Source organism: Grus americana, chromosome 4 (genome assembly GCF_028858705.1).
Source record: "Grus americana isolate bGruAme1 chromosome 4, bGruAme1.mat, whole genome shotgun sequence".
NCBI lineage: Eukaryota > Metazoa > Chordata > Aves > Gruiformes > Gruidae > Grus > Grus americana.
This window is the reverse complement of record NC_072855.1, coordinates 16,599,744-16,626,559: the sequence shown is the minus strand read 5'-3', so window position 1 is coordinate 16,626,559 and position 26,816 is coordinate 16,599,744. Positions and strand designations below refer to the sequence as shown.

Genomic DNA, 26,816 nt, shown 5'->3' with positions numbered 1-26,816 from the left:
AGTCAGATTCTTCAACCACTTCTCAAGCCTTCAAGAAAAATAGAGCGCTTATAATCAAGAGCAGAAGTTCAATGTGTTTGATTTTCAAAATATCAAAGGAGTGGGAGTAATTTTATTTCTCAGTGTCTGACTTGAAACATAGTCTCTCTTTCTAGTTCCAGCCATTCTCATTATTTGAAAGGCTGTTTTTACTAAAAATGCCGTAGAAGCTGGTCAAGACTTGAAGCAGTGAGATAGTCTGATTCAGCTGGGGGGAATTTTAACATGAGGGCTGGCAGGTGAAGCAGTTTCACTGCCAGCTGTACCAGAACACACAAATAAATGAAATCTGACAGGATTTGTCTTGACAGAGTGCCAAGAAGCTAGGCCAGTTGCTTACAGTTGGCAATTAATATGGAGACAATAGTATGTTTGCTTGCAATATAATGAAAAATGGCCAGGATTTAACGCTGGAAGACTTAGGATATGTGTGTCCCTACACCTCAGGTACAGGCTTCTCTAAAATGTTTTCTCTGTTTTCTTAAAATAAAATAAAATTTAAAAAAGAGACAGGAGCCATAAATCACAAGCTGTCTTCAGGGATGACCTGCATTTTGCAGGGTTAGTTATGAATCTGAACTGGAGTCAAGCATGTGGAACTATGCAGGCATCTGAAGATGTGGATAGATGCCTAGAACAGTGTGCCCATCTCCCATGGAGTGCCTTTCAGTTCAGGCAGGCTTCCTCTTGGTTCCTCCCCAGTCCTTGCCAGGAGAATTTCCATCTCCTATCTTAGATCATTCTGCTTTACCAACCTCATGATGATAGAAGAGATGGAGAACAGACTGGGAAAACCATTTCAGATGTCATGGAAAGAGGAAAAACAGAGGGCACAAGAAGAAAATGTCAGACTGCAAGGCACATGAGGACAAACAAGAACAGAAGTCATAGATTATTGCCGTAGGGGTCTAGATTATTGTGATAGGGGATAGACTTCCACTGCCTTGTGCTCACGTGTGTTCACACCCAGGCTTTGTCAGCAAAGGTCCATAAAGAGCTCCCATCATGAGAGCAGTCACTTTGCACAGGGGTGAGTGATGGGGAACAGCCAGCAAAGTGAGCTCAGGACGTACACAGCAAGAACAACTTTGAGAACTTCGCTGGATTGAACTTCGCTGGATTTTTAGCTGAATATGTTCTAGTCCCTGGGCATGGCTTAATTCTCATCCCCTCAAGGTAAATGACATTTATTAGATCACAGACACCTCTGAAGGTGGATTGTCCTTCACCCAGTTGCTCCCTTGGTGACAGCACATTGTACCAAAGAACAGCATTCACCATTTAAAAAGATAATCATGCAGAGAAGAAAGCTTCCAGACGTTGAAAGGGACACTCTTCCCCCAGCACATTGTTTTCTTCTGGAAGTTTGTCAAGGCAGTGTGCCTTTCTGGGAACCCTGTAGAAAAGTAGGCGTCCAGCCAGAGGCTATATTCTACATCAAACTAGGTAGAGACCAAAGGAGCAATGGAAATGCTTTGCAGGACTAAGCTGGTTGATTTCCCCTGAAGCAAGTTGGGGAAGGCTCCTATAAACTGCTTTGCCAGAGGAGCAGTGCAGGCTGTGACCTGGGGCAGGGACCTGTTCTGCTGTACATGGAAGAGGACATCTGTCCAAGGCTTGACACGAGTAAATTTTTTCACACTGCAAACAGTCATAGTTAAGTTAGCAATATTTTTAAGTGTACAAAGGGTGTCTCTGCACTGCTGTTGCAACACAGCAAGCCATTAGCTTTTCCAAGAGGGAAACTGGAAATTTTGCCTGCATGGGCTAATCCCCAGCTAGAAATGGCTTGCTAAACGCTGTGGTGCCTTCAATCCAGGTGATATTGTAAACAGTCCTTTACATACTGGGGAGTGCAAAGGTAGGATAAAATATAAATTTTCTAACTTTGAAATTTGGATAAGTATGCACGTCTGACAAGACTGTGGAGGACTAATTAGTTTTTATTTATATTATACTTAAAAGATGGAAGGCATTGTAAAAGCCCTATAGTATGAATTTAATTATCTTAAACCACTCTGAATTTTATTACTGAGAGTTTATATGTTGCAGCATAAAACCAGGAATTTCTGAAGTGCTCCATGCTAGCCAAGCTGTGCTCCCAGGAACGGCAGAACTGCACAACAGAGCTCAGATAGTACCAGTCCTGAAAAAACCCTCACTACAGCTCTAAGGTTCCTGCTTGAGAACCTTAAAAAGATTACTGCACAATTGTGCATTTGAAAAGACTTGGAAAATCAGCATTCCTAGGTAAGAAATAACTTTGTGGTGCTAAGACCTTTGGGCCGAATTTCCAAAAGTTCCTATAAGTTCCAACTTTTACATATGACTTTCACACATAGAAAATGCATCTTGGGGGGAACTAGATTCCTAAGTCCAAATGAATGAAGCTGTGATGTACCAACTGGAGCATGAGAGGCTGCCCTAACCTGGCGTTTCTGAAGAGGGTCTCTTCAGGCACATCTTCAGGAGCAGTGCTGTGCAACACAGATTCTCAGGACAGCAACACGAGACCCAGGCAGTGCACACCTGACACGGCTCAATGCCCAAGCAACCAGTAGGCGTGCAAATACTGCTAGCTTTCTTGCAGGACTGCATCCGCAGGGCACTGCACTGCCCAGAGTTAGCTGCAAGGTCTCCACCTTCTGACCCTTCGTGCACCATTGGCATGTCCAGGAACACCGAAGAGAGAGCCTCAACGTGAAACCGAAGAGTCAAACTTAAGGGAGAGGTTTTGGCTGTGAAGCTGAACAGATGTCCCCCGCCTCTGGGACTGCCAGGCTCTCACATCAATGCTGGTGGTCTCCTCCACGCTGGTGCTCTAACTTGTCAGTACAGGAGATAAAAATCTGGCCTCAAAATCAGCATACTTTCTTGTCTGTGGCTGTTCTGAGAAAAATCCTGTTCTTGTGGAGTGAGTCTACCTCAGAGCTATTACTTCAACAGTATTACTTCTATATTTATACTGGAATAGAAAAAGAAGAATTTGGCCTGGTTTAGTCACATGTGTGATTGTTATGGTTAATGTCAGATTCAGGAGATTGGAGCCAGGAAGATATAAAAATAGAATGAAATTTATGTAATGTCTGCTTTTGGGTAATAGCACGTTTTCAAAGTATGCTTCTTCCTGATTAAATCAAACCTTTAAATAACAACTTGATTTTCAGTAAGGTTGACCTCTTTGTGAGCCTGAAGGACATGCACATTAGAAAGACAGCTCTAAACAGTTTGGAGCTGTGAAATAAAATTCCATTTAAATTCTACATGGTATGATATTTTCTTACTGAAACAAAGACTTGTGTTTCCATAGAAGAGCAGAAGGGACAGTGCATCCTGCCTCCCATCAGGCTTCACAGGAACACCAGCTCCACTCAAGCCCACCCTCTGGCAACCCCGTTGGTACCCAGCAAGCACCCACACAGGACCTGCGTTTCTAGTCGATGTGCCTGATGTTCTACAGCTTCACATCTTGTGGAGGTGTTTGTGTCAGGCAAGGGCTGGCTGCTCCCTGAGGCTGGCAGTGGTGGGGATCTCCACAGGGTGGCAGGGCAGGGTCTCATCAGCCAGAGTCCGTCCCATCACCCCAGCAGGGACCAGGGCAGCCTGGAGGCAGCCGGGGGCACCCCCAGCATCCGAGGCCAGACCAGGATGTCAGCCTGTGGGTGAGGGTCAACTGTGCTGAAACGGAGTCCTGGACCATGGGCAGGGTGGTGGGATGCTCCAGGAGAGGCTGGTGGGGACAGCCAGGGAAGTCAGTGGCCTGATGGCTCTGACAGTTTGTACTTATTTGAAGAGAAAAAAAGCATGTGGCAGCATGAGTCCACTCTACGCATATGGACATAACAATTTTCAGCACAAGGCATTCAAAGGTCTGTTTAATTCCATACTGATCCTTACCCCTCTCCCCACTGCAGCATTTGCTGAGCCACATAGCCAGCTTGCATCCTTCAGGATTTGCTCTTGCTTTCATCAGTCTCCTAATGAGAACCATTTCTATGGTGGACTGTTTGGATTTGCAGGGTCTCAGACTGAGTTGTTTGGGGTTGTTTATTACATAAACTGCCATGTATTGTGAAGACGTGTCAAGCTTTCTTATTTGAAGAAATGTTTGGATTGTTCTTACAACACATTGAAAAGTCTAAAATCTATTATAAGAGCTTTTTCTTATTGAAGTAAGACTGACACTAATCTTTTTTCTATTTTTCTGACTTGGACATTTCAGGCAGGCAACTTTTAAATCTCCAAGAAAAAAATCTTATGAAGAAAAAAAAGTATTATCTCATTTATTTGTTTTCTAATTTGATCAAACCTCGAAAGTGAAAACCTCATGCTATTGTATAGAGCTCTGGAGAGTCTATCAATCTGTTTCGCTAACTGCTGTAGCCTACTATACATCCTAATTGCAATATATTGTAACAAACTTTAAAAAGAGTTTAACAAGCATAAGATATCAAGGAGAGAAGTGGAGAGGTGAGAAGAGCTGAGCTTTGTCTTCTTTTGTTTGACACAAATTTGTCTGACACAAATTTTTCTGACACGAATTCGCTTAGAAGAATGACAGTTTTTCCTGTGATATGATAACTTCAATTTGATACACATAATCATTTGTCAGGCTCTTTCTGTACATACTGAAATCAAATGCAAACCTCTGTCTTATTAGTGGTATTTGACCAGATTCACAGAAAGGAAGAAAGAAAACAGAGCACAGAGTTTTCTTTCAGGAGACGTGATTTCTGTTCCTCGATCAGAAATGTGTATTCCATGGCAATAATTTAATCTTACATGCTTTTGTTTCTTCATCAGTAAAACAACAACATCAATAATATCAGGGATAATATTGCTTTGCTGATGTAAAAGCAGGTTATTTCAAAAGCATTTTTTAGATTCCGCTTTTCTTAAGTAATTGTGAACGGCCGTTTCATATTTCAAATCCGTTCTCTCATGGGAGATTAAAATAGGTGAAGTCAGCATAATTCCTGCAGTTTTTTTCAGCACAGTGCAGATGAGGTCTAGCTTCTGATAACTGGTCATTTCTGACTTTGTTACAGAGCATCAGCCATACTCCTGCTTATCATTAAGAACAAAATTTGGGCTTCGAGGCTGGGCATAGCTCTAGTTGAAGCCACGTGCCTTGTATTTATATCTGGCCTTGAAGGTATTTTCTCACTTACGTTCTTGCATCAATAATTTGACTGTTTTTTGAAATCTGTCCTATCTGGAGGTGTTCATATCCTTGAGTTCCTCCAGGAACAGCATGAAGAAGTTGCGGCTGTCACTCAACTTGCCAGTCTTCAGTAGGAAAGTCTGACCTTTGGCTGGTAGGGAGTGGGCTTTACCTTGACTTTGTTCTGCATGTGTGTGATGCTTCAAGGTGATCTCAGCAGGGTCTCCACGGGACATAAGTGGGCATTCCTGCATGGTCTGAAGGTCAAAGAGTGTTTAGCAACCAATTTAATTTCATTTTCACTTGAATTTGCCCTGATCTCAGCCTGCCAGCAAGTTCCACCTATGGGGTGGGAATCACAGGGTGTTAGAGTCACCCTAGGAGGCCCCCAATCCAGCTGGTCTTCCCCACATTGATTATGATGCCACTGTGTGGCAAATGGCATAGATGGAGACATCTCACCCAAATGCAGCATGCTGAGGTTAGTCCACATAGCCAGTAAATGTACATTTGGGTGGACCCTAAACTGTGGTGCACTGTGCCCTGGGGGTACCGGCTGGATTGCCCAGACACAGCACTGGAGGGCTTCCTTTGGGCAACGAGTAAGCAGGACACACAGGTAGCACAGACTCGTATCCACAGATGACACAGTCTTGGGGTGCACCTGCAGGGCAAATAGAGCCCAAGGTAGTGCTATGCGGCAGCTTATGCCAAAGTATGCATATTTCTTAAAAAGAAAAGAGATTATAGAGAACCTCTCTTTGCAATTCCATAATCAGTGAATATGACTTTGCCTTACTGTAGTATCTAGAGTTTTGCTGAGGCTTCTCATTCAAGTATCTACTGATATAATTTACGATGATGACAATAAACTCAGTGTTATTTTACTGTTGCAACTCCATGGCAGCTGTCTGCCATGAACCTCTGCATTTTAAACAGTAACCCTGATTTGTATTTATTTCTTAAGAAATTATGGATAGTCTATGCAAACAGTATGCCAGAATCACTTCTAATAATCTGTCCCCCAGAAATTTCCTTACATAATTGTTAATACAAATAAAATATATAAAAAAAGAGGAGTCATGCAAGGCTTAGAGCATATTAACTTCAAGTTTCCATCAGGTTAAAGGATTTTGCAATTTCCACTTTAATGGAAACCTACAGAGATTCAGAATGTATTGACTTGCAAATAAAGTTGAAAATGCATAAAACATGGAGAAGCTTTCTCTTCCCTTGGTTGAAATGACCTTTCCTTTCAGTAATAAAACTATTTAAGTTTTGTGGCATGGAATCAAAATATAAAACTGAAAAAAAAATCTTATAATTTAAAGTGTCTCAGATCTGTTAGTTCCTTTTCCCTCAGCCAGCGAATAATTTTATCACAGAAAAGTGTGTATATGAGTGCACGTGTGTGTGTGTGTATACATGCATACATCTGTACCTTTACCAGCCAAAGGGATCTTGTCCTCACTTAGCTTTTCTTCAAGGCCTTGGAGTGTGGTGGATGCATTTTATGTCAAAGATATTATTAAAGAGGTTTTTTTCTATTTGACTTTGACCGATAGAGTTAATTTTCTTTAATACAGATCTATTCTCTGATGGCCTGAATTAACGATGTGCTTACGATTTGTTTCCAGCTGATAAACAGTAAGCTGGCATGTAATAAGCTGTTTCGTTGTTTTTATCTTGGTGATAGGTATCTTCATCGGGCACTGCAGAAAGTTCTGTTTTGATACTTGTGATTTTGTTTGTTGATTAAAATATGCATTATGTCTTGAACAGGATAACTGCAATTGAAAACTCTCCTATGCTTAAACATCACATCTTTCCTGCTTAGAATTCTCCTTTTCTTTCTGTGAGATGCAGTGATTTCTTATGAGACTTCTGGTTTTCCTCTGTCTTTGGGAAAGTTTAAATGTATGTATGTGCGCATATATATATATATATATATATATGTAGTGTTAAAAAAATAAGTTTTATAAATTTATCAGCTGATGGGAGAGAATATTGAAACACTTTGTTTGGAGACAATTTTATTGGCACAGTTTCTCTCATAGTTTTTATCTACTCTGCTTATTTTGTTAATGCATGAAACTAGGTCTCTGCAGAAGTTCATAAGCCACTGCTGTTCCTTCTCCATAAAATTAATTGGTGTCCCAGTGTTTTCTCTTGGGGCAATTATGAAGTCATCCATAACAGTCATTTCATTATGTTTCTGTTTTGGGATTAATGTTACATATGAATGACTCTGGTAAATATGATCAGAAGCCCTTCCAGCCCCTGCTCTCTGGCAGTGTCCTGTAGCAGGCCCTTGTGCTCTTCCTGAGGATGTGGGGAGCGTGCAGCGATGCTTGCCGGGAGGTTATCTTCCTGCTTCCAGCGCTCTGCCGCTGAGGTCTTCTGAACTGGAGATCTTTTCTGAGTCTCTGCTTTCTGTCAGCCTTGCTGGACTCCTTATCCATAAACTTGGAAAGAAGTTAAACTCTGGCTTTCCACAACATTCCTCATAGGTAAACTTGTTGGGTTAATTATGCACAGAACACATTTGTCTCCCTTAAACCTTTTTGTCTCCCTTAAACCTTTTTAACGGATAATTTCATTTGATTTCTGCTATTTCTTGCATTATAAGAGACAATGATTGATCTAGTCCTCAGTACATTATCTTTCTCAGAAAAGTGGTAGCTTTGGACTCCTTATGATTACCACAAATATTTCCATGTTGAATATTTTTAATTTATAGTTACAAATTCTAGTGGTTACACGGTCCACTAAATTGTAAGAGCCATCTGCTCTTTTCCTCTAGTGTATTAACATTAGTAAGCAAGATTCTGAAAGACATACAAGATCAGTAGGTGTAGCGGCTTCACTGCTTTCATATTATGTCCTCAGATCAGCGTAAACCCATCATCTCTAACAAAAATGCAGAAGTACAGCTGCAAAAATGCAGCTGCCTGAGATTGTGTTATCTGGTCTCTGCCAAGGACGTACCACATAGGACAGAATCTCCCCACTGTAGTGATTGTCATTCTGCTAGACTTAAAAGCCAAGAAAAGTAGTAAAAAGTAAATACAATGTTTTCCAGGAGACATCGGTGGCTCTTATAGAAAGAAAAAAAAAACCCTTTGAATTCATCAAAGCTGCGTAAACTCTCATGTGTTTGCTACAGACAGCTGAAAGGACAGTCTTCCAGATACTCTATAAAATACTGCTTTTGTTGGCACACTTTTAACAAAACAATCATGGTTTCTTAATACAGATGTGTCTCATTATTATTTGAAATCAAGTTTGTTTATGTATCTTTTTTAACCACAGAATGTCAGATCGTACAGACTCTTGCTTTGCTCTCCACGAGTAGCCAGCTGAATGCAGGGGTGTCACTGATGACTGCATGTCCTCACAGCCACAATGCTGGCTATGTTACGGGGTGATGACGTTTGCCATTCCCTGTTGGGGTGGCTCTCCTTCTTCTCTTCCTCCTCCCCCTGTGTCTGCCAGCACAGAGCTCCCCACTCCTTGCTGGACTCCTGACACTGCTGAGCTCTCCTCCCAGCATCAGGAGCCCAAAGGTCAAACTCTGTCGTGCTCCCAACTGGCACATGACGAAAAGACCTTTTTCCCTTTGTTCCCTGTCTATTGGGATGCAGATTCCTCTGGGTTTTTTCTTTAATTGCCAGACACTGAGGCTGGAGGTGAGGGGGAAGGAGAGATGCAGCAGCATGAGAAGCCCAGCAGCTGCCAGGGCCATCCTGGTGCACCTCTGCATGTCCCTCCAGATTGCCACCATGTCCACACGGGGCTGAGAGAAAGGGGAGAGCGGCGTGGTGGCAGGGAGGTGGCAGTGCGAAGGCTTGTCCCCGCTGTGTGATGCTACAGCTGGCCGAGTTGAAGGATGATTGGGAAAAGTCCTTAAATGGAAATCTCAGATGTGGAACTTGTTTTTCCTGCCAGAAGTCTGCCAGAAGTAGACTGTTTGTTGTAGTGAATGTTCAAACTGTGGTGAGCCCAGTTATCATAGTCACTTCTCCCAGTTTGAGGTTTATCTTCAAACCACGACAGGGATGCAGTATGCCCGCAGTTACAGAAGAGGGACCTGCTGGAAGGTCATGGTGCGTAGGGTATAGCCCTGAGCCCCTGCGCACTGCCGCTGCCCCCCCCTCGCTTGCGGACTTTCGAAGACTAGTCCTCTCTTTCGAACCCTGGAAACAGAGATGCTGTGCAGGTGGTGCTTACTTGTGCAGAAGTGATTGCAGCCAAAACAGCCTCCTCTCCAGAGGCCCTTAACTCTGGGGAAAGGGCAGTAATGACTCACCACCTACTAGCAAAAGCAGTGGGTTTGGCAAATCAAGGATCCCGTTAAGCGAAGAGGTTTTCTGTTTTGGAGTTTGATCTGTAAGCTGTGGGTTTGGGGTTTTTTCCTATTATTTTTGAAATCTTTCCTGTTTGTGCCCTGTTGTTGGGTGCCACAGTGGGGCCCAGGGAGAGCCAGGCTGTCTGCAACTCGTTCTGTGCCCAAAACCACAAAGACTTGGAGGCAGACGGGCAGCTGAGACCTGTGGTGCGTAGCGAGTGCAGGGAAACGACGCTGCTGCCATTTCAAAATGACTAATGGTTGGTAGCTTCTGGGTTTTGCATGGCTTTGTTTTGATATCTCTGAGGGGAAAATGAATGTAGCCAGAGAATAAAGCAAGAGATTGTGCAAGTCTCTGTGCTAAGCAAAAGGAGAGGCGTGCTCTCGCCTGGAGGAACGTTTGCTTTCCAAGAGCAGGTAGGGGACAGGCTCATCGGAGGAGCAGCAGGACCTGGCTGAGCTCCTCAGCCTTCTCACCTGCAACAGCAGCTAAAACCCACAGCGGGGAGAGGTCAGGTGGAGGCTTTGGTCAACGTCCCTCTTGCCCATGAACTTGTACAGCTCGGGAACCCTGAGATCTCCCTGTCTGCCGATGTACATCCCTACTTACCATCCTGGTCTAGTCCGAATTCCAGGAGAAGGCCAGCTGAACATGAAGTCCAGTCTGACCGTGCGATGAGTTATCAATACTATCCTCTCCGTAAAGACAACAGAAATTGTGTCAAGGGCATCTGTTCCCTTCTGCTCATTGCTTGCCCCTTGCTGTGGCCTGTCTGCGTAGGATAAAGCAGCTCCAGCGTATCAGGGGGTTTTAACGCTCACGGTCTTCCCTCATTCTTCTGATTTACTTTTACTGCAGGCTAAAGCTTGTAAACCTTTGACTCCTGTTTACAAATAGACAGCCTGGATAACATTAGCAAACATAAACAGTACTCTCCCTGAAAATTCTATTTTAAACACAGATTTGCAAAGACCAATTTTATCTCCACCATCTGTAACTAGTTAAAATTCCAATTGTTTTTCTTAAAAAGGATTTTAACAATGGATAGTAACCATGAGGTAAATTAAAAGTAATTTAAATTGTAAGTTTTTATTAAGAGTTTAGAAAAAAATCTATTAGAGACTTGGGTTATCTGCAGCCTCCAAATGACGCTGAAAAAATGATGATGCTCTCAGTTGTCATAGATGATTTTTTTCTTTTAATCTGTATGATATGTTTTTCTAACATTTATGCACAAACTTGCATTGGTTTATCTTCAAATAATTTAGTTAAATAAATACCAGATCCTCAGTGAACACTTTAATTGATCTATAATCAACCAATTTATTTTTGTTTGGCCTAAGCTGGAATAAGGAGCTCTATAAACTAAGGCTATAGATATTGCTGCAGAAATGTGTGTACCAATTTAAAATGTAACTGCCCCTCTGCAGTTTGTTACTGCTCTTCTGCTGGGGCTCCCTTTCTTTGCAGATCAGCCGCTTCCACCGGCTGTTTAACCCATCTGACACTGCATTAAATCAGGTGGGGAGCATTTGCATGCTTTGCTATCCAGTACCATCGTGTAGGGGAACATAAGAGCCAGGCGTGTAAGAGAGGGAATGGTTCCCAGGTAGTCAATGGCTGACCAGGGCACAGGGCAGTGTAAACCATTCCTACGCTCATTGGACCCGCTGGAATGGGCTGTTTCAGCTGAGACACTGGGCTTTGCACAGCGCAGGCACACGTTCCTCCCACTGCCCTTTCTGCGGTTGTGGCCACCTTGCGCAGGAGACCTCAGCAGGTGTCAACCTTGTAAAACACCTCATCAGGATTCACCAGACCGATTTGTCAAAAGTTTAAGATGCTAGTGTGGCTGATACATCCTCTTTTCCTTCTGGCCACTTTGCAACTGGGGCAGGTGAAAACAATTTTTATTCAGCACCATTGTTTGCTAGCTGAATGGGAGCCAAAGCACTAAAAGTGTCTAGATGGGTGCTTGCGCTCATCTAATTAAATCAGCTTTGAACCATATCTTTAGGCTGTGGACAGATGTTCATTTTATAGAGAGCTGTGCCAGATGAAGATTACAAGCCACGCCGCTGGAGGTTATTGCCCTCACAGCTCTGCTGGCAGAGTCGTCCCAGATCCTCTTTGGTTCAAGCAGGATGCAGACATGCATCTCAGGTGGTGATGGCTGGAGAGGTGACCGCCTGCCTGCCCACGCTGGCCTCCTTGGCACAGCACCAGCTCTGCTGGGTGCTCCAGACTGTATCTCCTGGCCTCTGTCAGTCAAAATGAACAAGGTTGGCCTGTGCAGTGGGAATAAGAGAGCTCTTGTTTACTCTGGTTCACTGTGTCTGACACGGAGTGGGGAGCCCTAACTGGCCAGGGAACAGTGGGAGCACTGGGGGACAAGCTTGGAATGGCACAGCTGGATCTGGAGAAGGCCATCTGTCCACAGCCCTCCTGCACCAGGGTGGGAGCAGAAACCCGTCCTACTGCCGAAGCCGTGAGGGGCGAACTGTAGGCGAGAAGTTTTGGAGAGTGGCAGGGGACTCAACTGCTTTGGGCTGCTTACTTCCCAAGGTCTCGGCATTGGCTTGAGCTAGGGCCGCGGGGGTTGACAAAGGATTGCCAAAGGCAATCCAATCCAGACAAGGAAGCTTTTCTCATCAAGCTGTTATGTTTATACCAAATGTGTTAATGTGTGCACAGACAAAGTGTGACACAATGTTGACCAAGTCTGGTGAGCTGCTAGCTTCACTTGGCCAAAACTATCTTAGCAGATGGTATTAAGCTTTCAATGTAACACTAAGGTCAACTGTGACAAATTAACATGCTTTTCATGTCTTAAACCCTATCTGCATTAGGAACTATCATACTCATTCTCATGACAATTCTCAGTTAAAACGTATCAGCTTAAAAGTACCTTACATGCCTTAGAAACATGTCTATGTGGCCATGACCTTAGCTGTTGAGCTGACCTATTTTCAAGCATGATAAATTTATGGGTTTTCCTCGTTGTTCAACAATTGATTATTATTGAAGAAGACAGGTAATGCTATTTCCACTGAGAAGTAGGAAAAATGTCACTACAGCTGATGGTGCTGCCTGGCTTTCCTTAACTCTCCAAGGAAGTTTTTAGTGAAGCATACATAGTGCAGTCCTTCCTTACTGCCCTTGCTAGGGCAGTGTTCCTTTGGATTGCACTTGTAGAGATCACGGTTACATGCAGAAATAAGTCTCTATCTGAGTGTTTTGCGAAGTGAACCAAAAAGTGGCTGAAAATAACCCCAAGTCCAAGCCCTCTCCCCAGGGTCCTGCATTGCTTGTCCTCCCTCTGGGACCAGGGGCCAGCCCTGTGGAGCGGCTAGCACTGTTCTCGCTCGGCCGGTACGTCATGTCGTGGGGCAAAGCCTTCCATGGCCATGCACAGCGTTAAGGTACAATGGGAAGAAATCATTAATTCATTGATCTGTCTGCAGAAGACAGAGGTTTCTGTGCCCATTTGTTTCTCATGAGGGTAAGAAGGAAATCTGAGTCACCAGGTCACCCCTGTTCTCCAAGGCACCCAGTCATGTTCATTTTCTAGGGAAACAAATGACTAATCTTCTCTGTATATGATTTGCTATTATTTATTGGTTGTTTCATCAGTCCCCACAGTTTCCTTCACACTCTCCAAGCAGTGAAGAAACCATGTTCTCTATTCCACGGAAACATGGCATTTATGTAAGTTGAGAGCGCTCCTGAGAGTATCCATTTACTTAACTCTGTTTTCAGGCCACTTCTTACTGCAGCTTTCCAGAATTTTAGCAGCACAGCTCGCAGCCATCCAAGCAAAAGACTGGCAACAGGAGCAGCAAAAGAAAAAGAGGCACAAGCAGTCCTAATCAGAGCAGGGATCGTCAGAGCAGGAGCTAGATTTGCTGTGGCACCTCAGCTGGGTGGCACACCGGGCTGGAGCTTGGCATTTCATTTTCTATGACCACTAGATGGCATAAAAAATGCTGTTGTAGGCATCGGCTTGGTCCTGAAAAATTACTAAGTGTTGGGATCATGCTGCAGTTAAAGGCATTCTTACGTCGCTTTTAATGAAAGGCACATTTTAATGTTTCTCTTAGATGCAAAAATGTATCGGTAGGATTCATCCTATTGAGTGGAAATTAACCTTAGCAGCAAAATTCAGCTTCGGATAGCAAACACTGCTGAAGTCAGTGCCATTGTCAGGTGGAGGATAACGTAGCAGAAGATGAGGGGAAGGGAGATTGCTCTGCTAATTGCATTACAGGACCAGGTGCTGAGAAAAATCATCAGTTCTCATCTTGGAACTGATAATGATTTTCTTTGTAGCTTTGGGCAAATCACATAATCTGCTTCATTTCTCTATTTCCATATGAAGGGCAATGATTTCCTGCCTTGCAGTGCTGCTGGAGGAGTTAATTAATACTCATAAAGCACAAATGGAGAGAAGAAAAATACTGATGACTCCCCAAAGCTGTTTGTAAGGAAGAGCTCTCCTGGTCTGTCCATCCTGCACGATCCAGCTATTGCTGTGCCACTCTGGTGGTTATAATAAGATGATGAGTATGGCTAAATTTAAAACATACTGAAAGAAATGTTGCTGAATGCTGCTGAAGGAACGTAAAACCACTGAAACAAATGGACTAACTTTTTTTGTTCCATTTGTAGTGTAATTCATTATAGAAATTTCATGGTGAGTGAAAACAGCCTGCCTGCTGCTCTCCAAAACTCCTCTGAGTTAAAGAAACAGCCTGACGGATGGTGGCTTGCGTGGCCTGACCCCCATCTGCAGTCCAGCTTCCCTCCAGCTGAGGGCAACTTGGAGTTCACATCTGAGGCTTTGGTGCAGTCTCTGGTTTGGTTGCTTATTCATAATTAAAACTGCTAGTTACCGGGGGAGCTTTGCAGCTGCTGTGAAAGGTAATGTCTCTTGTAGATCCTCAGGATCGGGATCTTTGGTGATTTTACCCCTGAAATATGCAATCTGATGCTTCTGATATTGCCAGTCCATAAACTAAGACATTTCTGAATGCTGTTTGGAGCTAAGTGAAAAGGATAGGGAATCCATTGTAAATTATTAGTGGCTGGGAAAATCTCACCACAGCAACTGGTATGACTGCTGTGGTCACGAGATGACGTATTTCCTTTTACTCTTATCTTTATTGAGTGTAGTGGATATGAATACCCTAAGGAGATCCAGAGGATTTTACAGGGTATACCGGGAACTACTTTTCATCATTTAGAAAGAAAGGATTTAAAGGTTCAGATAAGGACAGTACTGAAAAAAGAGAATTTGGCATGATGTCCCTGAGAAAACAATATTGCAACAAGGAACAATGATACTCAAGCATGCTTTATACATTGATTTCACTGCCAATGAAAAGAGACTGACTGTATGTCTTCCCATAATCACAGAGGATATTTATGGCAAAATGTAATTTTTGATGTATCTGAAACTGAGGTTTATCAGCTGTCCTTTAGTAAACTGAGGAATCAGACTGTGCATGAGAGAGACATGAAAACTGTCAGACCAAAACACACCCAACAAAACAAATGATTACTGATTGGCCTTGAAGAAAACTGAAAAAAACAATTTTCATAACAAAAATAAGACACTGAAATGCTGTAACTGAAGTGCCAAACTGATTTCCAACCACTCACAAGAGTATCGGCTTTGTTTTTCCAGTGATAAATTTAGTTTTTCTGCTTGTCCCCAATGCACATTTTAGTGATGATGTTGGAGACTTTTCAATTTCCATTTAAGATTTTAAACAGCAAATAAAGTGATCTTGGCAGCCTGTGGGAGAGCTAATGCGGTAGATAGAAGATGTTTAGAAAATGGTTTATCCAAAGGTTGAGTTCAGGTTCAACATGGATCCCCCGCTACTCTCTCCAAAGCCATGCCACGGCCAGGTGACAGCAAGCACTGCGCGGCCTCGGGACCATCCGGCAGTCCTTCACACAGACCAGAAATTCAATGAGATATTTGATTGGCTTGTTTCCATGATCTGCTACGGCCGTGGTGCCCCTGTGCCTGGCCCTCACTGGCTGTGATGCATTACCCTGTGATGCACTACGGTCCCTGCAGGAGCGGGCTGTGAGCCAGGCTGATGCAGGTGTGCTGCCGCTTAGTTATGCCTAGTGCTGAATATGCTGCTATGGAAAAAAGTCTCTTGGGTTCCAGCTTTGGATGCTATTGTCATGATCGCGATCCTTTGAGACCCACGACTTGTCCTCCCTCATAGCCAGGGCTTGCCCACGTTCACTAAGTGAGCACAGCGCTCCCCTCCTGGCCAGAGACTGTGTGAGGCAGTTACCTATGATGGCAACCTGCACAAAGTGTTTTATGATCCTAAAAACAAAGCCTTTATATAGGAAATATAATAACATGCCCAGCAACAGTACTAGATTTTAGCCCTTAACATCATTTTGTTCCAAATAATTAGCCTTCTGATACTGTTTTGTTCTAGATACTGAAATCTTGGTATGTTGTTACTCTAAATAGATCAACATGAATCTCAAATTAAGACCATAATGAAGCAATAACAAATTAGAAGTGATTTTAGTTTCCAAAAGAAATCACCAATCTGAGATTGAAAGTTGGAGAATTAAATGAAAGGGAAGAAAAACACCATAAAGAAGTACAAGCATTTAACAAATTGCTAATAGACTTATGAGATTCCCTTATTCTTACTGCTCAGAGAATTTACTTATTTTCCCCATGTAGAACATGTACAATACCTTATTTAGTAATATTTCAAGAAGCTTTTTTAGCATCTGGCAATGAGTACAATTGTTGCAGTGCTCTGGCAGCATGCTACACTGTAAAGCTAACACATTAGCATGCCACAGAGATGAAAATAAATGGACAAGTCTCAAGAAATTTTCAGTACAATGTGCAGCTCCTGTTACCTCCCGCTCCGTGGAGGATTCCTGCTCTAATGTCATTCTTCTGCTTTCTACTCCTCTGACTGAAAGCAGAGTCTTCCGCACTTCTTTTTTTTTTTTTTTTTTTTTTTTTTTGTCAAAGGGTTGTCAACTTCAAGTACGTTGCACGTGTTGCAATACATCGATACGTGGGAGCAGTGATGTGAATCAAGTCAGGCATGTACACTGGGTTTTATAGGATTATGCAAGCTATAAGCAGAGAAGCTGACTTGGCTCAGGCATGCAGTATTTTCTGAAGCACCTTTAATGGCATGAGAAGAACTGGGTAGAGCCTAATAATAGACCTAAAACGTTTTTCTCTTTGAGTTTGCTACAAAAGTTGCTATGGAACTGATCTTTAAGTAAAACAATTTTCATTAACAGTTGTTAAATGCCACCCTGAATGGTATTAACAAGGTCAATGCAGAGATCAAATAGTTATTATCAACATTTCCTGTAACAGGCTAAAATTTTGCAGATATCCTTTTCATAAAGGAGATAGATAAAATAAATTTTAGTTCATGTCATAATTGTGGGATGTTACGGATTCTTTTTCTTTCAAAACTCTGCATGAAAGATTTCCAAACATAGTACTGCATTCTGGAGTTAAAAAGACAAGACTAACAAAATCTAAGCTGACAACAAAATACTATGACAAGTAAAATGAGAAGTGCCAAATACTTCACAAAGCTCACTAAAGACTTTGCAATTGCTGTTCATTTTCATGGCCAAGGTGCTCAGCGACTATGGTGAAAATAGAAGACCAAAAGAGATAGGGTAAAAGGAAGAAAATGCATTTTTAAATAATAAATAACATTATTATTAGACTCTTAATAAGCATTCAGATAGATTTTAACACACTGTGTATCGTCCATGTCCACTGGGATGTGATGTAAAACCAGTGGACTAAATTATGTTCTCATTGGCACTGGTGTAAATCCAGGGTAAGTCATCGGACTACGTCGTGGTTATTTCCAGTTTTCCAATGAGTAACCAAATAGAAATTGGTCCAATGTTCCTCTACTCTCTCTTCCACTCCCTTGTGTGGGAACTACTCATAAACAAATCAATGAGGATATCCTGCTGACTGCATGTTCTCCACTTGTTAATGGGCGGAAAACCAACACCACCATGATTTTTCCTATGTGCCTTTGTAGTGGACCATCTCTCCGTATGCAAATACAGGAATTGTACTGCCAGCTTTGAGGATTCTGTATTCTAAGAAAAATCAAGCAAAAAGGCAGTACTGGAAATAGAGAGGCAATCCTTGGTGTGAGAGCATGAAGAGAAGGGGGTGAGGGAGAGCTGAGAGGAGCCAGGAAGAGCAGGCAAAAGAGCAGAGATTAAGGAAGAACACTTCAGTAGTTGGAGTTGGTGCCGACAACTTCTGCTGGTGGCAAAAGAAGCGTGACACTGAAACTGGGAGCTACTTTCCACCCAAAGGACTGCCTGGGAATGTGGGAAGTGACACGGGAGTATCTGATCGTGGTCAGCTGGAAAGTAAGGAGGGTGATGGAGAAATATAGGCAGAAACTCTCACCAGAGGCCTCCGAGAGCCAGGAACTGGGGTAAACAAAGATTTCCGTGGCAGAAGCAGAAACTATGGTTGTTAAAAAATACAAAGGCCAAGTCCTATCCTGGCCAATACAGGAGGAAAAAAACCCAGAGTGGCTGCGTGCCTGGGAGTGCTGTCGTCCTGCTCGCACCTTGCTGTGCTTTAGTCTGACACTGCATACAGAGTGAACTGGCTGGGGATGGCTAAACTCTCCTTCTAACCCGCCAGCTAAACATGCAGGAATTTGATGTACAGGCTGTTCATTTATCTTACTTCCCAGCAAACCCTCAGCTGTCGTGGGACAGACTCGCCATTGCCCTGCCGTGGAAGTGGACATGAAGTGCTGCCTGGGAAGGGTATGGTGGGTATGACACACAGGATTGAAAGCATTTTGTCCTCAATCTTCAAAAAATGATGCTATAGCACAGTCCAGAGATGAATCAAGCCCTACAGAAACAGCATGACTGAGCAGCTGCAGGCAGACATGGACCTTTGTAACTTCATTACCACGGATCTGCTCCACCTTCAGCGACAGTCCAGCGATGGCAAAGTGAAGGCACTGTCAGAGCCCAGACCTGGTAGAAGGGCTCTGCATTCCTAAATGATTGAATCAAAAAGCAGAGTATAAACCCCATAGGCAACACGCCTTGCACAAGGTTTATTTTTACTGTGTGAATTCAAGCGCTGGAATGTCCTGTACTGATTCCAGAAGGGTTAACGCTTTCATGCCTTGCAGCCTGGCCAGGCGGGACACCCAGTGTCGTGGGTACGGGCTGTATCCTCATTTTCCTTATACCTCAGTGACCGAAAAAGCCGTGCCCTCCCTGCCTTTCTCAGCTCACCATTCCTTCGGGGGACTTCTTGAATTATTGCTCCCACACGTCTTACTTCTCCTCCCCCCTTCCTTGTCTGCTCCTGTTCAAAAAACCTTCACAAATGCCAGCCAGCAGAAGTGTTTAGTCTTGTTCCTCCAGCTGCAGCTTAGCTGGTGTGAAAACGGCACGTAAGAGGTGCATGGTATAGTTGGTAATATATGGTATGGTTGCTAATGCCAGCCGTTGTGCTGTCTTTGTGAGCCCGGCTCTCTGGTTTAAAAGTAATGCCAGGCTGAAGAGGAAGATCCTTCACTACCAGTTCAAGGACGTGGCTGGAGACAACATGCAGAGGACGATACTGTGCCATTTCATAAGGGGAAATGCTGTTCCCTTCTGCCCTCCAAGCCTGCAACAGGCAGGGCGGGAGGAGACTGCAGCCTGGTTGGCAGAGGGCAAGGTGCTCAAATCCACTGTGGCCGAGACCTGCTGCCGCCCGGCTCACAGCACCCACCCGAATCCCCCGCCTGCAGCCAGTGGGCCCGTGTGAGCCCAGGTGGCCAATTTCTTCTTCCGAACCTTGGCAAATCAACACTCTTGTGTTCATAGTTTGGTTTTTCACTTGGGGAAGCATTGCCTTGTATTACCTTAATGAGACAGAGACACTGTTTTAATTGCTCAGAGCAGAGCTAAGCAGTTAACAGAAATGCGAGAAGCCGCTCATACTGACAGAAGGCAGCACTGCAGGCAGCTGCCCGCTTATGTGCTTCCTGAAAGAATTCAGAGAGAGTGGGAGACGTTAGTAGAAATAAAATTTGTTTGCTGTAATCTGCTTTTAGCTGATTTTTTTAAAAGCGTGCTCTTTAACCTTGACTCTAAGGTCCTACTGCTGAGCAACCACGGTCATGTCTTCTAATGCAGCTTTTAAAGCTTTTGAAAGATGGCAGGATAGACCATGTTGTGTTTCATCCTGGGTTTTCTTATGTTCCTTTCTGATGGAAAAACTAAGAAGCCTGTACTGGAAAACTCCTTTAGTGATATGACTTTTCCAAGGTCTGCTGTCACAACTTTTGTTTTTTTCCAGTCAACATCACTTTGGCAAATGAGCAAATTGAGAGAAGTCCTGGTGCTGTGTAGACTTCCACATTGCATCTCCATCCCATATGGAGTTCTTTTCTCCACAATTTTCCGTTCTCTTCCTAAAATAATTTTTTCATCTCCAGCCTAGGCAGGGACTTTGAACAACTTCTATTTGAAGAGATGAGGCACTTAAAATGCAGAAGCAAAGAAGTATTTGTTCAGGAACTGAGGAACAGACCAAAACACTTTGCTCAAGGGCACAGAGGAGCTTTCCAGCAATGAAAACCTTGAACACAGGTACCCGCTCTGTAGCTTTACCATAAAACACTTCCCTTCTCCAGAGAAGCAATAAAGCACCACAACTGTGAACTCATCATAACTTCAGTGTAATTTTTAAATGGATGTCTTTTAGAGGAAAAAACCCATATAAGTATCTTCTTCAATGCCTCACTATCCATGGGCTCTGTCTCCCTCTCATATGTGAGCAAGAATTAACATTTCTGTAGTTCAAATGAGAACCCATTACTTAGTGGCATAACCCCATCTCAGCTACCACCACAGATCTATACCGAGCACAGCAAATTTATTCATTAGATTTATCCTATGTTTATTAACAGCCCAGCTCAGAAAAAGAGTCAGTGACAAAAACCATCTGGAATAAACATAATGGAAAACAAACAATGTAATATATTCCATCACTCCAGCCTAATTACACTGTTTGGTGCAAATACTATCAATCCAAGTGACAATTTACAAGCCACACTCTTATTAAAGGGAAAAATGAGCTGTGCAGGGAACCACAAATCAAAGTAACTAATCAACACAGACAACGCGTTCACGGATTTAAGAGCCAAGGTACGGTAGTCTTTTATTCCTCCTTGTTTTCAATTTGGGAGACCTGCTGTGATGTTGCAGTACATTATGCGTTATATCTACTTATGCAACATTGGGGAGAAGCATGTCTCTGTCTGTTGTCTTATTTTTTACCAGCTACAGCCTGTGACTTTTAGGTTTAAACACTTCTCTTGTCCTATGATTTAAGCTGGGAGCAAGGTACACTGTCCCAGGCACCAGTTTTCTTTTAAGGCAACTCCCCTCTTTTAGGGTATAGTAAAAGCTTGGAATTAAGAAGAAAGTTAGGAAAGGTTGGAGTTAGCTAAAAGCAATGCCAATTTGTTCTAAAACAAGTTCTTATTGAGTGATTTGGTTCAGCAAGAGAAAAAGGAAAAAGATCTCTCCCTCCCATGCAAGCATCTGAACAACACATGGCTGCTGTCCATGATCTGTTTCAGCTTGGAAGCTGGAACTGACTCATTAGATGCATCTGGTGTCTCCAGGGAAGCAAGAGAAAACACTGGCAGCAATGAAGAAAAGATGGTAGAAGCCATCTGAAGCAGAAGTCAGCCAACCATCCTGTCTGCATTAGAGCATGAACTTCAAGAACAGCGTTAGGCACCTGCAGGAAAGTTGAGCCCTCAAAGATGTAGCAAAGGGATGCAGTGCTACAACGTGTAACACACTGTCAGTTTAGGGAAAATACACCCCTCATCTGGAAAATAATACCACCTCAAGCCAACAGGGAAAACTTAAGACCTCATTACAACAAGGGGCAGCAAGCTATCATTACAGTGAAATCAATATGAACAAATATACACGCAGCCCTGACCACAGAAGTGTGGTCATAACTTCCATAAATGTTAGCAAAATACGATTTATATAATCCTACACTGAGAAATTCCCTGTTAGTGAGGAGATGCTGGAGGAGGTTTTCTCACTCTTTCAGTGGTAAAAAAAATGAGTGAGAAAGGGCTACACTGAGTGGAAAAAAGAAGTCGAAAGACCCACATGTCACTTTATCTGCCGTAAGGAGGGAGATCACCAGTCACTGCCACCCCATGTGCAGAAGTGCCTCTCTGGACTGTCATCTTCCTTCCTTGCTCACAGGATAAAATGGAGCCAGGGTCCTTTCACACTTTGGAAATGGCCATGTAGCTCAAAGACCTTCTGTCGTGGGATTGTCTTGGAAACAACATTCATCTCATGAAAAGGTATTTCATATTTCTCCCTGAACTGTTTCTTTCTGGAACAGGGTCTAGTGCTCTGTTTCAGGGTCCACTAGGCCCTGAAACATAGCTTGTTTTCAACTATAACATAGACTTATTCTCAACTAGAAGGCTGATAATGAGCAAGCTTTTGTCATAGCTCACATGTATGAAAAATGTCCAGAACTCTGTTTCTGCACCTGCTTTTTTTCAGAAAGAAATAATTAGTGTGACATCCTTTTCTCCTTGAAGAGGTGATGTCACAGATGTGGCCATAGTGGGATGTTTCGTCATTTAAGAGGCAAGGTGCAAAGTTAGAGAAATACACTCCTGAGAATTTTGAAATTTCCGTGATTCATAAAAGCCAAAAATTTTATTGCCAGCTAACTGTGGATCCATCCCTCCAGAGCTTTATTGCATCATCTGTATTAGCATGCAAATCAAGATGACATAGCTGTTGCTGACTAATTTCAAGTGTGATATTCACAGCGTTGATGCACTATTGGGATGGTCTTTGGCAACACCTTCATCCAAACATCTCTGCACACTGTCTGCCTGAAGCTATCATTCTCTTCAACCAGGAATATGAACATGAGGATAACTCTTTCCCTCACATGCTGAGTCCATACCTATTCTTAAAAACCAGTGTATTTAAGTCAGCTATCAAACCACACAGGTATTGTGTTCATCTACATCTCTCTTCTTGGCCTTAACTACTTTGCTTCAAGCAGAAACCTCCAAAAGTTGGGTTTTTTTCTCTGATTCCCACCTGGGCTATAGGAATTTAAATAATGTTCAAAAGCAGGTATATATAAAAGAAGGATGATTTCCCATTTGTAGATCACAAAATTCTAGAAGTATATGGTGTCTGTCAATAATTATAATGACAAAATACTTGAATTTTCAGTTTATATGGATTCTTACCCTTTTCTTCTATGACTGCTGGTGCTCATTCTGACTAGGGAATCTGAACATTTTCCTTCCTGAACAAGGAACGGCCATGAATACAGAACATTTTCTTTAAGGAGCAGAACACAGCAGCCATGGTATGGTCAACCCAACCTGGTCACATAGTGTCCAAATCTTCAGCTTTGTAATTTGGAATTATTCTGCCCTTTTGGGATGCTTAGAAGCTTGCATCGTTGCTCTCTTGAACCGTGAAGATTTTTTGTAATTCTCCAGGATTCCCTAGTCTGGATTTTTTCCTCTGAGGGAGGAGATTCAGAGGACATGCTAATGACACTGTGCCGGTAGGTAGGAGCCCATTCATGCACTGAGACAGTGATCAGGGTGTGCTGGCCGTGCCCTTGCTGCTGCAACAAAGTGATGCTGAATCTGGTTCCCCATTGCCACACAGAAACCAAACCAGTCCCGAAGCTTTCTTTTGACTGCCTGCACTGTCATCTTTCCTCACCTGCTCCACCAAAGGCTTTCAGTGCTGTCAAGGATCTGAACTACCAATAAGTGCCAAAGTCAATTTGTGGTGAGCACTGAATTCTCTCTGTGTTATCAAGGACCTCGCAGGGACAAGGTAGCTGAGATACTGAGCTATCTCAGTGAACTATCTATCAACAGCCCCTCAAGGCAGAAACTACTTGCTAGAGCATCAGCTGGTAAACCAAAAGGGAGATAAAGTTCAGAGAAAGAATTGTTTTAATTACCAAGTAGCTTGCTTCACCATTATTTTAGGAAAAAGCTGGATGCAGATGTTACATGAATGTAATTGCAGATTTCAGGAGACATCTTAAAAGCCACGGAGGAAACCTTACAAATATAACAGAAATAATTCCCCCTGGAATACGAACACAAATAATGCCCTCACCCCACCCGCTCCCTCCCCAACTACATCAAGTATGTTAGTTACTTCACTGAACTTCAGAAATGGGCAGTCACTCAAAGACAGGTTGCATTAGCTAACAGCTGTTGATAACTAAAGATGACAGTACCTGCTCCAGCAGGTTCATTTTCCTATGGGCAAAAAGGCCACGTTCCCATTGCATCCCTCCATTGCAGCAGGTTGCTTAGCGCAGCTTCCAGACTCGCTTTCCGTCTGCACGCTGGTATGCCACCGCACTGCTTCCTTGCCTGCCAAGAGCTTTTCCATTACAGGAACCACAGTAATGGCAACTGGTCTCGTCTCTCCATACTGGTCACCTCTGGATGTTTTGCTAATTACTTTGCAGTCGGTTTGCTGGTTGTCTTGTACAAATTTAGGTTGAGAGCTTTCTGGCAGGTTTGGGGGGTTTGTTTCTGCTTCTGACCCTCTGGGAAGACTATAGGCACACAGCAGCAAGGCAAGGATTAAAAGCTGTTTTCTTTCCCTGTTTACAAAGAACCTGTTTATTTTTGGGTGGCCATGGATGGACACATTTCCAGAATTCAGGAAAACTGCCTTCAGTTTTCTGTATCTTCACAGGCTTCTAGTATGATCTCAGTTCGACAGGCATTGAGTTTTGCCTCAGTGTGTAAGCCCAAGAGGTGGTATTCAGAGAAATAAATACATATGTGCTGGGGTGCTGCACAGACCTGTGATGTATAGTAGGGCTCCACAGGGACAGATACAAGAGAAGTCTGGCACGCATCAGAATGCAATCTCTTCCTATCATTGCAAGGATTTATTTCGGAGAGCCTGTCTCTGAGTTACGTTGCTGTCAGGTAGCAGAGTACTGCCTGTAGTTTTCAAAGTATTTGAACGTTTGCAGCCTTTAAACAATTAGAATTGTCAGAAAGAAAGACAGCCCATCAATCAGAAGTTTTCACAACTTGTCATTTGTATGTAGATTTCTAAACCTCATATTGTCAAATAAGAGACTATAAAATAGAACTCTTTAATAATTTCCCCTTTTTTTTTTTCCCTTTTTTTTTCCCTCTCTTTCTTTCTTTTCAACTCTACAGTATTGGATACAGAAGAGATCTTAAAACTTTCAAAGTGGAACTGAAGGAACTGCTCTCTTTGTTCAAAGTAATGGTTTTGTTAGTCCACTGTTGTCTTGGGTAATGACCATTCCCAGAAGATATCTGGGTGAGGAAACCACCAGGAAATGCATAGTTAGTCAAGGCAGTAATTAGAGCAGCCGTTAGCCTTGCGCAACAGACTACAAGGGTCAGCAGCCTGAATGCTTTGCTTACATGTGGGATACTTTGCTTATACCTGTGGAGATGGGGATTATCCACTGAAGTCCAAAGAGTGGACAGTTTGGCCCAGCAGCTATGCTGGGGCATGCTGTCCCCATCAAGCCCTTTCTCCATCCCAAGCCTTCTCTTCTTCAGCAAGGCTGAACACCAACCATGGTGCTGTGGAGTAAAGAGAGGCTGATTTGAGGTTAAAAAAGAGGAAAATGTGCATTGTGGGACAGCCTGGCATTAGGGGTTACTGCATCCTGGAGAAGTGAGGAAAGGTTCCCGGAGGGAATGGAGAGAAAGGAGGGAAAGAGCATATCCTGCATCACCACTGAGCTCTTCTAGCACCCCTCCAGCACCACGAACCCTTCAACAGCCCCATCCCTTCTCAGGGGTGGAGGCAAAAACTCCAAAGCTTGGTCGAAATGAGGCATTCCTCTTCTTTCCAGCCAGGCTGGTGCCTTGTGTAAGCACTGAGTCCGTGCAATAGCATATCTTATGTCATTATAATTAACAAAACCTTCAGCAATCTGTGCAATAATCCATTCTTAAGATCAACTAATTCAAGTTTAAACAGTTCACACATGTTACAGGCTGTCTCAAGAGATTTCTTTAAAAAACTCAAACTCTTCATGTCTGCAAGTCAGGTGGAGAGGGAGAAAAGAACTATAATTGTTAGAGCAGTAAATGAATATCCAATAGCACAACATTTGGATGAAATCTATTTATCTGGCTTTTTTTCCTTGAAAGAAAGTGAGAGTTATCTTCTTATTTGAGATTTATTCTTTCTATTTGTGTTCCCAGATATATTCCTGGTCTAAGATCTTATGTTCTTAGATTCTCCGCTCATTGAATTTCATAGCTATAGCTCCTGAAAAATGAAATTTTAGAATAAGAAAGATCAAAAGATCTTTTTTCTCATTTATTTCCATAGGCACTGCATTATTTCCTCTGGGAAATTCTGCAAGAGGAAGATTTCAGGCTGCTCACAGTGTAAATTAGAGTGAGAATGCAACTCGCAACCGGGGCAGCTCCTTTGACTGCTTTTGTTGCTTGTTTGCTTTGACTGAGGTCACATCAGACTAGTGCATTTTGCAGTTGGTTTGTAACTTGAAAACACAAGTTGAGTAATGGGGTGAAAATATCTCACAACAAATAATCCTGAAAAACATGTGGTTTATTGGTTTGCAAGCTAGGAAGTGACATCAAGCATCCAGACATGGATACTTTTCATTTAATGCATCAGTTCTGCGTAGTAAGACAGAGTACATTCCTCCCCATAAAATACACCCAACAAAGTATTTAAAGATGTTCAAATTCAAAGCCATAACCATCTGCTTATCACAGACATCTGTTGCTTCAAAGCAAAGGACTATATGAAAGGTTCACAAAGCTTTAGAGCTCAAAAGATGCATTTGCCAAGAGACTAATGGAACACATGAATATACATAAATTCCAAAAATATAACAAACTGCTGTTTTCTCTCTGGAGTGCAGTTACACCAGCTAGGTATGTGAGAACTGACTTGCAAAGAAAAAAAAAAGGTACCTCAGTTCTTACCCATCTCTGTACTGAAAATGAAACTTTTTGTCATTTTCCAAACAGTCTTGAAAAGCAACATCTTCTTCCTCCATCAGCAGAGGAGTCTGACTTTCACACCAATCCCCTACGTCTCTGACTTGCTCCTGCCAATGCACCTTCAAAATGTGATTGTTATCACCCTGCAAA

General features: G+C 42.9%; 1 protein-coding gene across 2 annotated transcripts in view; it reads right to left on the bottom strand.

Moving 5' to 3' along the window:
- The window catches only part of C1QTNF7 (C1q and TNF related 7), a 52,092-nt gene that overhangs the window by 7,977 nt on the left and 17,299 nt on the right, over window positions 1–26,816 (bottom strand). The window lies entirely within an intron of this gene.